Source organism: Callithrix jacchus, chromosome X (genome assembly GCF_049354715.1).
Source record: "Callithrix jacchus isolate 240 chromosome X, calJac240_pri, whole genome shotgun sequence".
Classification (NCBI taxonomy): domain Eukaryota; kingdom Metazoa; phylum Chordata; class Mammalia; order Primates; family Cebidae; genus Callithrix; species Callithrix jacchus.
Window position 1 is genome coordinate 110,850,252 of NC_133524.1, and position 14,352 is coordinate 110,864,603.

The 14,352-nt window shown below is 35.4% G+C and overlaps 1 protein-coding gene and 1 non-coding gene across 3 annotated transcripts in view; both read left to right on the forward strand.

Annotated features, from left to right (window-relative positions):
* The window catches only part of HTR2C (5-hydroxytryptamine receptor 2C), a 293,407-nt gene that overhangs the window by 32,626 nt on the left and 246,429 nt on the right, over positions 1-14,352 (forward strand). The window lies entirely within an intron of this gene.
* LOC118150831 (small nucleolar RNA SNORA35) lies at positions 7,800-7,926 on the forward strand. Its single transcript, XR_004738962.1, has one exon. It is a non-coding gene; the product is annotated as a small nucleolar RNA SNORA35 (small nucleolar RNA).

Below are 14,352 nucleotides of genomic sequence, written 5' to 3' on the forward strand. Positions count from 1 at the left end.
GTGCTAGACTAGTACAGCCGGTCTGGGGAGGAATCTGAGTTGTGGATTTTTTATTTTTTATTTTTTTTTGGCGGAGGAGTCTTGCTCTGTCGCCCAGGCTGGAGTGCAGTGGCGCGATCTTGGCCTCATTGCAACCTCTGCCTCCCAGGTTCAGGCGATTCTCCTGCCTCAATCTCCCAAGTCGCTGGGACCATAGGCATGAGCTACCATGTCCAACTAATTTTTGTATTTTTAGTAGACGAGTTTTCACCATGTTGACTAGGCTCTTCTCAAACTCCTGACCTCAAGTGATCCACCCGTCTCGGCTTCCCAAAGTGCTGGAACTACAGGCATGAGCCATGGTGTCCAGCCTGAGATTCTGCATTTTTAACAAGCTCCCAGATGTCCATGCACTACACTTGGAGTCATAAGGTAATGAATCAGGGGATGAGAAACTTTCGGAAAGAGCTAGCTGGTAAGTATTTTGGATATAGGAACCATGTGGGTTCTGTCGTAACCACTCAGTTCTGCCATTGTAGCTTGAAATCAGCCACAGACAACATGTGAGTGAATGAGTGGGGCTGGGTTCCAATGAAATTTTATGAATACTGAAATTTGAATTTCCTACAATTTTCCTGTATCATGATATATTATTTATCTTTTGATATTTTTCTCAACTGTATAAAAACATATACATCATTCTTAGCTTGCAGGCCATACAAAAACAGTCTGTTGTTTGCCAACCACCCTGCTATGGCATAAGATGCCAATGGATAACTGTTGTAGAGGCTGGAGGGGAGGTAGTGTGACAGAATAGGCTTTGAAGAAAGGACTACAGTTGAGCTACGATGTGAAGAAGGAAGGCTTTTTACAGACAGACAAGTAGGAGAAAGTGTAAGACAAAAATATAAGCCAGCAACAGCATTAGTGTGCTCTTTGAACTGAAGGCATTGGATTGTGGCCAGAGAAGAACAAGCCCTTCTAAGTTGAGAAGGCTCAATGAAATGGGGGTCCCTTAAACGCATTTCTAAATGGTTTTAAACGTTAATGAGTAGTGGTGTCAGGTAAGCATGCAGAATGAGCAGTGGGGAATGCTATTAAGTTCTACATTTTGGTACTTCAAGTCGAGAGAGGACTGGACTACTGGGAGGGAAAAAGAATAGAAATGACTGAGGAAACCAGGAAAAACTGCACTTGAAAAGTCAATACTCTTTGAAAGTGACTACGAAATGCTCTCAAATGAAAGCTTTGTGGAAGCATTTATATAAATGATCAGGGCTTGCAGATTCGTTGATGAAATGGGAAATGTGTGTCATATAGCCAGGCAGAGCAAGCCTATCAAGCCATTTTTTCCATTGCTACGGAGCACACAGCAGATTAAAAAGGGAAGCTAAGAACTAAGGATTGAAGATTTGAAAAATGGCCTCCCCAGATGCCTCAGTGTCAGACTGACATTGCTGATAAGTTACAGAGTAGGCATACATGCTGAGAGGTAAAATAAGCATATGGGTTTTAAAAAAGATGTTTCTATTAGTTCTCTGGAGGTGGCAGTGAAGTGAGATAATGAAATATTACAAAAAATCACCAGAGCTGGAAATTATGAAAAATAGGATATCAAGTATAAAATTAACAAAATCCAGTGCTTTTGGAAACTCTCTTCTTCCAATTATTTTTCTATTTCCCATCTCATTCTCACCCATTTCCCCACAGGATGCTGTTCAGTTGTTTTGGAGGTGTTTCATTGGAATACTGGGATTAAGATTTGCTAAAAACCTACTATAAAAAAGCATGTTTTTAAAAAATCTCATAATCCAATAAATGCTGATTTTTACTACCATTTAACAGATGAGGAAAGACAGGCTTAGAAGCCTACTTTATTTATCCAGATTCCCTCCAAAATAGCCAATACATCTGCCAGTAGATATGACTTACTTATAACCCTGAGTAAAAATGGGTAGCAGAGCAAAGGGAGAATTTCCGCTTTTCCACAATAAGGGAATGCTAATTAATCTTTCATATGTACAGGAAAGATTTGTCTCTGGCTTTGTTCAAATCAGAAGTGATTACCTACAAGTTTTGGTCACAGCATTTTAGATAATTTTTAGATACTGGCTAACCATGAGAGGAAAGGCAGTAAGGTTTTATTAACATAAGTTAGAAAGGATAGCAAATACAGACATAGTAAACTTACTAGTTTTTTTGGATATTCAAAGGACCTGTGATCAGATTTCCCACCAAACAAGAGAGATGTTAAATGTAGTTATAAATGATCATGTATTGAGCATCTCCTCTATGCCAGGCACTACTGGAAAGTACGCAAACTATTTTCTTTAATTTTCACCACATTCCAGTGACAGTGGTTATTATTACCTATATATACTTAACACATAAGGCCTAGGGGCTTAAGTGAGTTATCTACAGTCCCCTGAGTCCTATGGGTTTGCTATTGTGTCAATCTAGTAATATTAAGTACCTAACACATACCCCTTCACCTTCCACCATGAGTACATGAGTGGAAGCAGCCTGAGGCCCTCACCAGATACAGATGCTGGCACCACACTTCTTATACAGCCTGCAGAACTGTAAGCCAAGTAAACCTCTTTTTAAAATAAATCACTGAGCCTTAGCTATTCCTTTATAACAACACAAGTGGATTAAGATAGAAAGTGAGAAGTGGCTTTTGAGCTCAACATTGAAGACAGAATAGAATTTAGAATTTGGAGTGGGAAAGAGAAAGAGTATCTCCAAGTGTGTGTTGGAGTAGGGGAGCTTCATGAAAAGCTTAGAAACCAATGAGTGTTGAATGAGGCAGGGCTGATGGTCTGTAGCCTTATTGGGTTATACTCAGTAAAAGGAGATCAGCTGGAATAGGTAAGGTGACAGCAACATTCAGCAGCACTATCTTCATTAAATGTTACTATATCACGCACCAGATAACATAAAGTTCTAAGTTCACTCTGGGGGAATGTTATATAAATCTAAGATCATTATTTTTGATTCTTCATATTAATAGGCAATGCATTAAGTGTGTTTTCGAATCAAAAATGAGATAACCAAGGAGATGGTAAGAGGCAGATGCTGATTTGGTGGTTTTGATATTTACAGTAGTTCTTCCAAAGAGAAACTTACTATTAAGTGCTTAGAAATATGGGACTGGCCAGCCTAGGCAACATTGCAAAACTCCATCTCTGCAAAAAAATAAAAAATAAACAATTAGCCAGACATGGTGGCACATGTCTATAGTACCAACTACTCAGGTGGCTGCAGTGGGAGGATTGCTTGAGCCCAGGAGGTTGAGGCTGCAGTGGGTTGTCACTGGGCCACTGTGCTCTATCCTGGGTAACAGAGTGAGACTCTGTCAGGCACGATAAGAAAGAAAGAAAGAAAGAAAGAAAGAAAGAAAGAAAGAAAGAAAGAAAGAAAGAAAGAAAGAAAGAAAGAAAGAAAGAAAGAAAGAAAGAAAGAAAGAAAGAAAGAAAGAAAGAAAGAAGGAAAGAAAGAAAGAAGGAAAGAAAGAAAGAGGAAGGAAGGAAGGAAGGAAGGAAGGAAGGAAGGAAGGAAGGAAGGAAGGAAGGAAGGAAGGAAGGGAAAGCTGTATATATATATATAGATAGATATAGATATATACAGCTGACAATCTATTTAATGTTCTCCCTACTATCTAGACAACCTTTTAGGAAAAGTTGACTTGAGTTCATCTCTTCTCAATATTCATAGGTTTAGGGAATTGATTTATATTCCCAAAGGGGGGCACTAAAGCAAATAAAATTCATATGATTGTATCCAGTTTCTACTGAATTCATTGAATTCTGTCATTTAAAAATAATTTTTATTCATGTTCCATAATTCACTGATTTAAGTTCCTTATGGCAGAGTTATAGTTGTGAGAAGAGATGTTCACTTGATTAGAGGAAAAGAAGGATAGCAAGGCTCTTTAAAGACTTCAGTGGAAAGTCAGAGGCAATTTGAGGACTAGTAGTTGGCAGAGTACTGATCCAGTGTCTCTGACTTAATCAAACATTATGATATCATGGCCCAGAGAACATAAAGTTCTAAGTTTATTTTTTGGGAAAATTACATAAATCCAAGATTATGATTTTTGACTCTTCATATTAATAGGTAATTCATTAAGTGTGCATTAGAACCCAAAAGGATGTAGCCTAGTTTAAAAAGGCAAAACACTGCAATGAACACGTCAAAATACTCCTGTCACAAGGAAAAGATATTGCTCATTGCCCTAAATTATTTCTAAGTTTTCACATAATTAGCTGTAAACATCTGACTGATAGAAGAGTCCAGAATGAGTAGTTGATGTTGATAAATGAATTTCATCTTTTTTCCCTTCTTATGCTTGTGCTATGAAGGTTATAATAAAGAATGAGTGGACTAAGATATCTGGAAAATATATTCTTAAATATTAGATTAACTAAGGTAATTATGGAGAACTGTTATGTGATAAGCAATATGCCAGAAATTACTGGGGTTGCAGAAAAGCATTGGCCAATATCTGTGATCTTCATTTTAAATCTTATTGGTGAGATAAGATCAATTAACATAAGATAAAGAAAAAAAATAGTGTGCTCTAAGAAATAAGGTTTATATGTATACAAAGTGGTGAGGAATTAATGATGCCTGCATTTCAACAGAAGATCCTTAAAGAAGTGCACTTATCAACTGGGTTGATTTGTATAATCATTTTCCATCATTATGTCTTTCATCTCATTGCATAGTCTTCTTTTTATGCCCCATGCAGGCCCTTGTACATGGTAGGTGCTCCATAAATATTTGCTGTTTGATCAAGTAATTTTTTGACAAGGATACAGTAAAAGCAAACAAAAAACAGACATTTTGGTTTTCTGTCTAATAGTTATCTTGAGAAAAAAAATCTGTGTTGACCATAATAGAGTAACTTATCATTAGATCACAGAATTGGAAAGTAAAGCTTATAAATCTGCTTTCTAAAGAGTGCAGTGCACACTAGCTCACCCTCACAGCCTTTAAGAATGAAGGTCAAAACTGGAATGCCTAGTGAATCCTGAAAACAATTTTAGTTCACTAGTCTGAGTCAATTCGACATGAACTATAATATCAAGATTTTATGTGGCTAGTAATCTTTTCAGCAGAAATATTTCTCGAACGTTTGGTATATCTAAAATTTGATGTAAGCGTTTAAATAATGTGAATTTACTCTCTTTTTAAAAGCAGTATTCAAACAGTATTTATTTTATGTCTAACAAAGGCAGGAGTCTTTTATGTTTATCTATCTATGTATCTGTATATATATTTTTAATTGAGATGGAGTCTTGCTCTGTCACCCAGGCTGGAGTGCAGTGGTACGATCTTGGCTCACTGCAACCTCTGCTGCCCAGGTTCAAGTGATTCTCGTGCCTCAGACTCCTAAGTAGCTGGGACTACAGGCATAAGCCACCATGCCAGGCTGATTTTTTTTATTTTTAGTAGAGACAAGGCTTTGCCATGTTGTCCAGGCTGGTCTCTGACTCCTGACCTCAGGTGATCTGCCTACCTCAGCCTCCTAAAGTGCTGGGATCAGAGGCGTGAGCCATTGTGCCTGACTGATACCCTAATATTAAGGAACTGTTGTTTGTTTAGACATGCTCCTCTTAAATTTCAGTCTCCAAATAAACAAAAAAAGTGTAACAGTATTTGTTGCAACTAGTACTTGGCAAGTACATAATTTTATTGAGATAAGGTTTGGCATAATTAGAGCAGTAGCACATCACCAAAGGTAGGGATAGAATAACAGCCACCAATAGAGTAAAAACTTTGGTTGAATTTCTTGTAGGTGAATTATGTCTGCTACAAAGTTACATTTTGATGTGTATGCACATTGAGAGCAATATAAATATTTAGGATTAAGGCTATTGGTCATACTTACATATAAAACAATGATTTTGGCTACTACAACTGCTTTTCAAAATTGTGGAATAATGAACATGTATTTTTCAGAATGATGAATTAGATGTAACCACAACTTCATAAGTGAATTCTCCAATGTAAACTATTAAAACCCACAATTAGTAAACAATTAGTCACATGTTATTTTTCATCTTTTTATATTTAAATCTGTGAAATAATCTGCATATTTAAGAGAGTATCTATACTCTGATTACCCAACAGTTTGGAAATGGGTCTCCATTGGAAAAACAGAAACATAGGCGAATTCATATCTTTCCCCTCAATTTTCTATTATTCTAGAATTTTAGGCAAGAAAATATGTCCTTTTATGAGTCACAGAAAAGCCTGTGCATGTTAATATCTGAAGTATACTTTTCCCCCCACTCCTAAAGTGGGTAATGCTTACTTTTAAATTGTTTTCTTCATCTTCATTTTTCAAAAGCCATTAGCCAATAAGGGACTAGGATATCACTTGTAGTTCTCATTTTGCAGAGAAGTTTCTGGTATTTGGTTCCATTCTACTTTGAAAGTCTGAGAAAAGTTCCAAACCTCAACCTTGGAGATGAAACTTCCTCATACAGGGAGGACAGGCAAGAAAGTAATGGAATTTTTTATACCTATTGTATTGACAAAATTTAAAAAATTTGAAAGAACCAAGCATTTGTGGGAATGTGAACCAACTGGATCTCTTACACATTGCTAGCAGAACTATAAATTTGTAAAATTACTTGGAAAAAGTTGCATTATCTCTTAAAATTGAATATTCACAATATGTATATGACATTTTGGTTTAATATTTAATTAAATAAGTATATCAACCGAGCCACGAGTGGAGATGACAATGGTGATTCATACACCAAGGGCTATAATTAATCCAGTTTTGTGCACTAGGGGCCAGACTATTTCTAGAATTCAAGGATGGCTGAGCACCTAAACAGCATCATTGGTAAGGCAGCATACCAGGTTAGAACAAAAGTCAAGGGGGTATAGAGAAAGGCACTTGTTTTGTTGGGAACACTATTCATTTAGAGTATGCTTGGTTCATAAAATTTTATCTATGAGTGTTTGCTGACTTAATGAAGCAAAAAATGAAGAAAAAGGTAATGATTATTTGCCAATGTCTGCTTGAGGTGGAAGATTTTCAGTCATAATCAAGAGAAAAAATCATAGGTGCATCAAATTGATAGTTTTCTCGTTTTTACATTTGGGAGAATGTAAGTTCCTTCCAGAGGCACAGGAAAGATGTGTCATTTTCCTTCAAAAAATTCAAGGATAGTGATCTACAAATTTTTTGTCAGGAAATACTAGTCAATTTTAAATAGTCATTCAACATATATGCCAATGTAAAATAATTGGATCTAAAGCAACTTTTCTTTTATAAGGGGAAATTATAAGAAGAATAGAAAATTGTAGAATTATTAACTGAAAAAAATTTCTAAAATGTTTTTACCAGATCCCCACAAATGATAATTTGAAAACAAATATGAATAGGTATTGGCGAGTATGGAGATGTTTAGTTATGACAATAGCTATTAATTATAAATATTTAACAACTAATGTCAGGTTGTGTACTAGACTACTAGACTCTTTGCAATTCTCACAGCAGCCAATGAAGTAGCTATCACTGATTCCATTTAATATATGTGAAAACAGAGGCTACAGGAGCTTGAGTGAGTTTACCAAAGTCCCACAGCTAGTCAGTGACAGTGCTGGGATTCTGAACCCAGATCTGCCTGATTCTAAACTCACATTTTCTTCACTGAAAGTTGACCTATGTTGTCAGTCACCACGTTGAGTGAATGAAGCAATGGGTTCTGAGATGTCTCTGGTCATCTACCCACTCCCTCCCTTAAGCTTGTTCTTCTACACAGAGCATGGGGCTCCAACCCCAGCTCTGCTGTCTACAGCACTGCCAAGTGACCCATTGGGCTCCACCTTGACCAACTGGGCATCAAGCGGTGCAAAAGCAAATCCCTCTCAAGCTGGGAGCGTCACACCGTGGACTACTCCTGCATGCAGCTGGGTACATATCTCCTGGATCCAATGACCTGCCTGAAAAACAGTGAGAGAGTGGAGAGACAGATCCAGGCAGCTCAGTAACTGCTATTACCAGAAAAAATGTGACTATGTCCATAACAGATTAATAGAAGATATTCAGTAAATATTATCCTCGCTATTACATTATTATCATCATTACTAGCTGTGAAGCTTTTAGCAATTTACATTAACCCCTCTTAGACTCAGTGCCCTAGTCCATAAAATAAGGTTGAGACTACTGGAATGATCTAAGATTGTCATGATGATTACATGACAAGCTAAATCCATTTAAATTTCTGGGCAATTTGCTCATTAAGTGTTAGTAAGACAGAGAGATAAGTGGTTTTCTCCTTTTAATGTGATGAAAATGAGATATAATTGTCTTGCAGATGATGGCACCCATGTATTTGCCCCACATGTCTACTAGCTTCCTGACAAGCTAGGCTTCCCCAGCCTCTTCATTCTCTGTATATAAGCAATCAGCTTAGACCTAGTGCTGAGATAGAATTCCCTTTCCAGTTCTTTCTTACAAGTTAGAACTGTATTCAAGACTCATTCCTGACCCCTTTTTTTTCCATCATGATACCTTCAAATACTCAAGTCCTCACTAATCTCTCTCTACCACATAATTTGACAATGATCAATTTCTCATTTATTCTGTTCATTCACCTTGTTACCTTATTAGCTAATTGGTAAACTTTGAAAGCAGGGTCTATCTTCTCATAAATCTTAGTATTTACTGCAGCACCTATCCCAGTGCCTTTCATAAGGTAGAAGCTAAATAAATAACTATTGCTGGATAAATTAATGTAAGTTATCTATGAAGTCAGCCATCAGTTTTTGTAACCAAAACTGGAGGAAAGCTTTAGAAGATTGAATGTCATAGTTTTAGCACCGTATAAAACAAGGCACTGTTTTACGTGATAAAATACAGACTGAAACTCATTAAAAATTTAGAAAAGATTAGTTTGTGACAGATGAATCCATGATAAGTTAAGTGAAAAACAATTAATTTTAAGGAAGACCTCACCTCATACTATTCTTATGTTAAAATTATGGATGGTAAACTTGCCTTCCTAGGAAATAAATTTAGGGGATCCTCTCACAGAAAAGACATGACCCTCATTAACCCAAGGTCATATTTATGTTCTGATCATTAGGTCAAGATAGCAAAAGAATGTACACAATTTGCATTTCATTTACAATCTTACTATTTCCAGACAATTGAGACAAAAATGTGTCAAACAAAAACCATATAACTTAATAAATACTTATTGATTGATATGTAAAACCCAGTAAAATAAATGACACATCTTTCCTGACATTTGGCAAGGATAAATATAATGACTTCTCCTTACCATATTTTGGTATGTATTTTAAAAATTATAATTCTTTCCACTATAATCTTTGTCAATGCTATTGAACCCAATGCTACTGAACCAAGAATAAAAGGAATATGAATATCAAGAACGTGGGTGATATGGAATGGGAGTAGAAGATTGGCCCATGCCTTTATATAAACCTCCTTGCCTTCATGTTTCAGAAACTGACCTCCTTTTGAAATAAAAATAAATACCTTCTTTCATAGAAACATGTCAAGGTAGAGTGTCCACATGATCTAATAACCTTGCAAATGAATGTCTATAATGATAGAGTTTTATTATTTTCTCTTTATGATTTTAATGCAGAATGAGTTCTATTTTCATATACCTTCATCTCTTACCAATACACACAAATATCCCAATGATAACAGGATGTGAGAAGGAAGTCTTTTAAATCGATTTTTTAAACTTAATTTCTTAAACTAATATAGTCTTGGGGCTCATCTTAGAGGTCCATGTGGGTAGGTGAGAATCTGTCAGCATAATGTCTTTTTCTCAGAATTTTTTCTAAAGGAAACCTGCTATTTTGTTTCCCTTGTTATTATTTTTGCTTCTTTCTCCTGCTAGCATACTTTAATTTTATTTGGAACTTTGAGGATGGAAAAGTATGATTATTTAGATTTTCTACTAATATAAAACACTTTTTGTGAGAAAGACTATGATTCTCTTTCACATAAACATCTGCCTGTAGTTGAGTGAAGTATTATTTAGGATATAATGTAGTATTTAACAGGAAAAGCAATTTGTCTAAAAAACACTTCTTTCCTTGTTGAATTTACCCTCTTGCCAGCTTGATGTATCTTCATTGTCTATTTGTTCTTTGTTACTGTCAAGATAGCAAATTTCTATCTGGAGCAGATGGTGTAACTGCCATTGTTCAAATGCTTCGAATTCATTCTGCTGCAGGGTATTTTTATCATTAAACCTCTAATTAGCAGTATTAATAAATTGAATCATGGTCTATTCTGTCGGGGATGTCTGAACATTTGTTAAATATCTGAACATAAAAATACATATTATTTTGATATCATGAAAATTGTATCAAAAATTATTTGATTATTTCTTAACAGAATCAATGTCAAGATATATTTTATTAAGTTAATATGTTCAAGGGCATCATTCTCTCCATATATATACACACACACATATGTATGTATATGTACGTATATATACACATATATATATGTGTGTGTGGGTGTATGTGTATGTATTCCAAGCAGATAAAACTATTGTTTTAAACACCTAGTGATCTTCCATTTTGGAGAGGTAATAAAAAGGTATGTTAAATATACGTGTATCTGTATATGTATATATATAGAGAGAGAGAGAGAGTATGATGGTAGGTAAATGCTGTACAATTGTAGCAATTAGTCACTAGTTCTATACATTTATTAGGTGATTAATTGTATATAAATCTATCTTAGAAGGTACTTGTTTCCCTTACTAATTCCTCCATTCTTTATCTCAATAGAAATAAAAAAATCTTGATGTGTGTCTTCATACTTTTGAATAGAGTGTTTAAATTTAATTATATTATTAAAGTACAAATGTGGGGCTTTTTATCTACAGGTTCTAACAACATGCCTCCTTCACCCCATGTAGAAAGCCATCATACTTCATATTTTACCATCAGGAAGGAATTAGAGGCAAGGCTAATTTTTTTGCTCTCCATCATATTTTCAATACTGAAATGATTAAAACTGGACCAACAACCATTTTTCATTTAACTTTATCCTTACAGCTTTAAAAAGGAAGGTAATAAATGAATATTTGCAGAAATATTAATAACTTTTAAACAAATTATACTCACATATAAGAAATCAGTAAATAGAATTCTGCAACTTATTATGATTTTTCAGTGATTACTACTTTAGAAATAATTTCATTCAATGTAGTCTGTATATTGTGGCCAGGTGTGGTGGCTCACACCTGTAATCCTAGCACTTCAGGAGGCCGAGGTGGATGGATCACTTGAGTTAGGGAGTTTGAGACCAGCCTGGGCAATATGGCAAAACCTTGTCTCTACCAAAAATACAAAAAAATTAGAAGGGAGTGGTGGCCCTTGCCTGTGTTCCCAACTGCTAGGGAGGCTGAGATGGGAGGATCCTTTGGGCCTGAGGAGATAGAGACTGCAGTGAGCTGAGATCATATCACTGCATTCCATCCTGGGTGATAGAGTGAGATCCCATCTTAAAAAAAATCAGTAATTAAATAGAATTCTGCAACTTATGATGATTTTTCAGTGATTGATTACTACTTTAGAAATAATTTCATTCAGTGTAATCTGTAAATTGTAAACAGTATCGGATAGTTGGACAATTTTACAATCAGCAATGATTGATTCTAATTTAACAAATGTTGAATAAGTCAACAAAGATTAGGATGACTATACATTCTACTTTTCCTAGGACAGTCACGGTTTATGCTTATTGCACATGTATTAATTATGATCTCTAATTCTCAAAAGTGGCCAGTCTAGATGTTAAATTATATAGTCATTCTTATGCACTCAGGTAAACCTGAGTGTTACATGCTGATATATATATATATATATAAAACTATAAACAAGTTCTATATATATATATATAGAACTATAAACAAATGCCGCTTACCTGAAGAAGCATACAAAACTTACTAATGACACAAAATATATACATACAATTCTTAAGTGTGTTTTTTTATTAAAAGATTCAATTTTTGGTACAGCCAGTAAGCACTGTGAAGATTCAGTGAAGAGGTATAAGGTTATGGATTTGAGTAGTGAAGGCTAATTTAATGGAGTTGCTGTACATTGTGGGCAAGAGGTCACATAGTTACAGGGATGAAGATAAATATGGTTTATAGCTGATCAATCAACAGTGGAAATGACTTACTATAAAGAAGAGCATGTTAATAATAATAATAGGTAGGGACTCAGAAATTCTGGTCTCTTGTTCTCTTCCTTTGGCTAACTTTATATCATTGAGTAAATTACTTCTTCCTTCTGACTTTAGTTTTTTTGATTTGTAAAATGGGGGATTGAATTGGATTCAGCCATTCATCAGTGTTTTTATGGTGAGATTACTTTTTGCAAGGCACTCCACTAAGAACTACGTAAATGAACTTTCTTCAAGTTCCTTTCCTGCTTTAATTTTTATGGTAGTTACTTTTGTCACAATTATCTCCAATAATATAGTTGTGGCCAGTTTGGAATCTTGTGCTTCTCTGTCAAAGAACAATATTTCTTGTAGGTACATGATTTTAAGCCAACGAATATTTGCTGCATTAAATTGAATTGAAATTTTTTCTTGCAAGTACCCTTTGTTTCCTAATTGGATTAGAACCATATTTTCATTCCCTATGACGGTGGTAGGGGACTCTGCCAGGAGAAGCTGGCTTTGTGTATTTTCAGATGGCGAAAATAGCTGTTATGTTAACAGGTAACTGAGGCTGCAGCCAACTCAGCTGGGAAGCATGAATGCTGTGCAATGCTGTATTTTTTTTTTTTTTTTTTGCCCTTCTCACAAATGAAACCAGTTTCACATTTGCTCTACCTCCCCAAACTAAAGAATCTTGCTGTTATTTGAGTGCTAATCACCTAACAGGAAAGATCAGGCTCTCTACAGTAGAGTTACTGGCACTGAACAGCAGGGACCTCTAGCAACTCAATGAAGCTGAGATGTCTTCTGTGAATCCAGCTGATTCAAGACCGCAGGCCCACTTCCCAGTGCAGGCATTCCTGTTTTGGAGGGAGTTGAAAAAGTGACCCTACAACATTATTATGGATCATACGTCACTTTTGATAATACACACTGATGCTTCCCTCCACTAACTGGTTAAGTTGAGGATAGACCTAGCCTAAAACGAATCTGATGAGCAAAAGAAAATGATTTTAACTTCTCAAATAAATATTCATTTTGTACTTGAAAATTGTGGCATGATGAAAGCGTTATATGCTTATCCACAATTAAATCTGGAGCATTCTTAATATACAGTAGGTGCAACATACAAGATCAAATGCAGACCATGTTTAAGTTGATACTTAATTCTATCTTTATCACCTGTCGGAAATCAGAGACAGATCTTGTGTGTGCATGTGTCAGGACGTAGTTAAATCCAGGTGGGGTCTAACTCTGACTACCTCTGACTAATGCATGCTTCTCACATTGAAACTGGTGGTCATGAAGCTAGCAGTAGGGAATTAAATGGAGAGAATTCAAGGCTTTACCAAGACAAGTTGAATGAAAGCTAGAAGTAAGAAAAAATAGGAGTTATAATAAATGTTTGAACATAAATGAGCTACAAGGAAAGCAAATAATTGTGAGGGTATTTATTTTCTCTAGATTGCACTTTTACACACGGAACACCTTGTAAACATTGCTACCAGGGATTTCCTCTCACTTTTGGTGTGGTTTGGTATTGGCAGGGAGACTGAAGTTTTTTCAGGAAAATATTCTTAGTATCTTTTACTAATTTTTTAAAAATAAGTGAATTTTAAGTGTTAATAAATTTCTACTAGCTTTCCACATTGCTTTCCACCCACTGATATTTTTTAACATTCAGTATTTTTTTTTCTTTTTTTTTCAGAAATACATAGTCCTGTTGGTTTAAATCTGTAAATATACCAAGGCAACTATTAAAAGTGGTAAATCCAAGATATGAACAACTGAAAACTAACTGATAGGAGCTAGAAATAGGGTTGTAAGCAAATGATTGGAAATCTGTCTTTTCAGACACACCGCATGAGAAATACAAATCAGTCTTTGTTTCATTCTGCCAGTCATATTAGTATATTCTACGCCCTCAATCTATAAAGCACTTAAAATGTTGAAAACTTTTGACTAAACAGGGAGAAGTAGGAAGAGGAAAAGCAAAAAGCATATGGAGTTGCTTGACAATGTGCTGAAATATTAAACTGCAGACATCTCTAAGTGTATGTGTAAAATAAAGACCGATTTTGAAAGTAGATTATTTATTTTAAAAATGTGTTCAATTATTTCAGAGTCTAGAAGCAAACACGACTTAAACCTCTGTTCATTGCATACGTGTGTCTGTATGT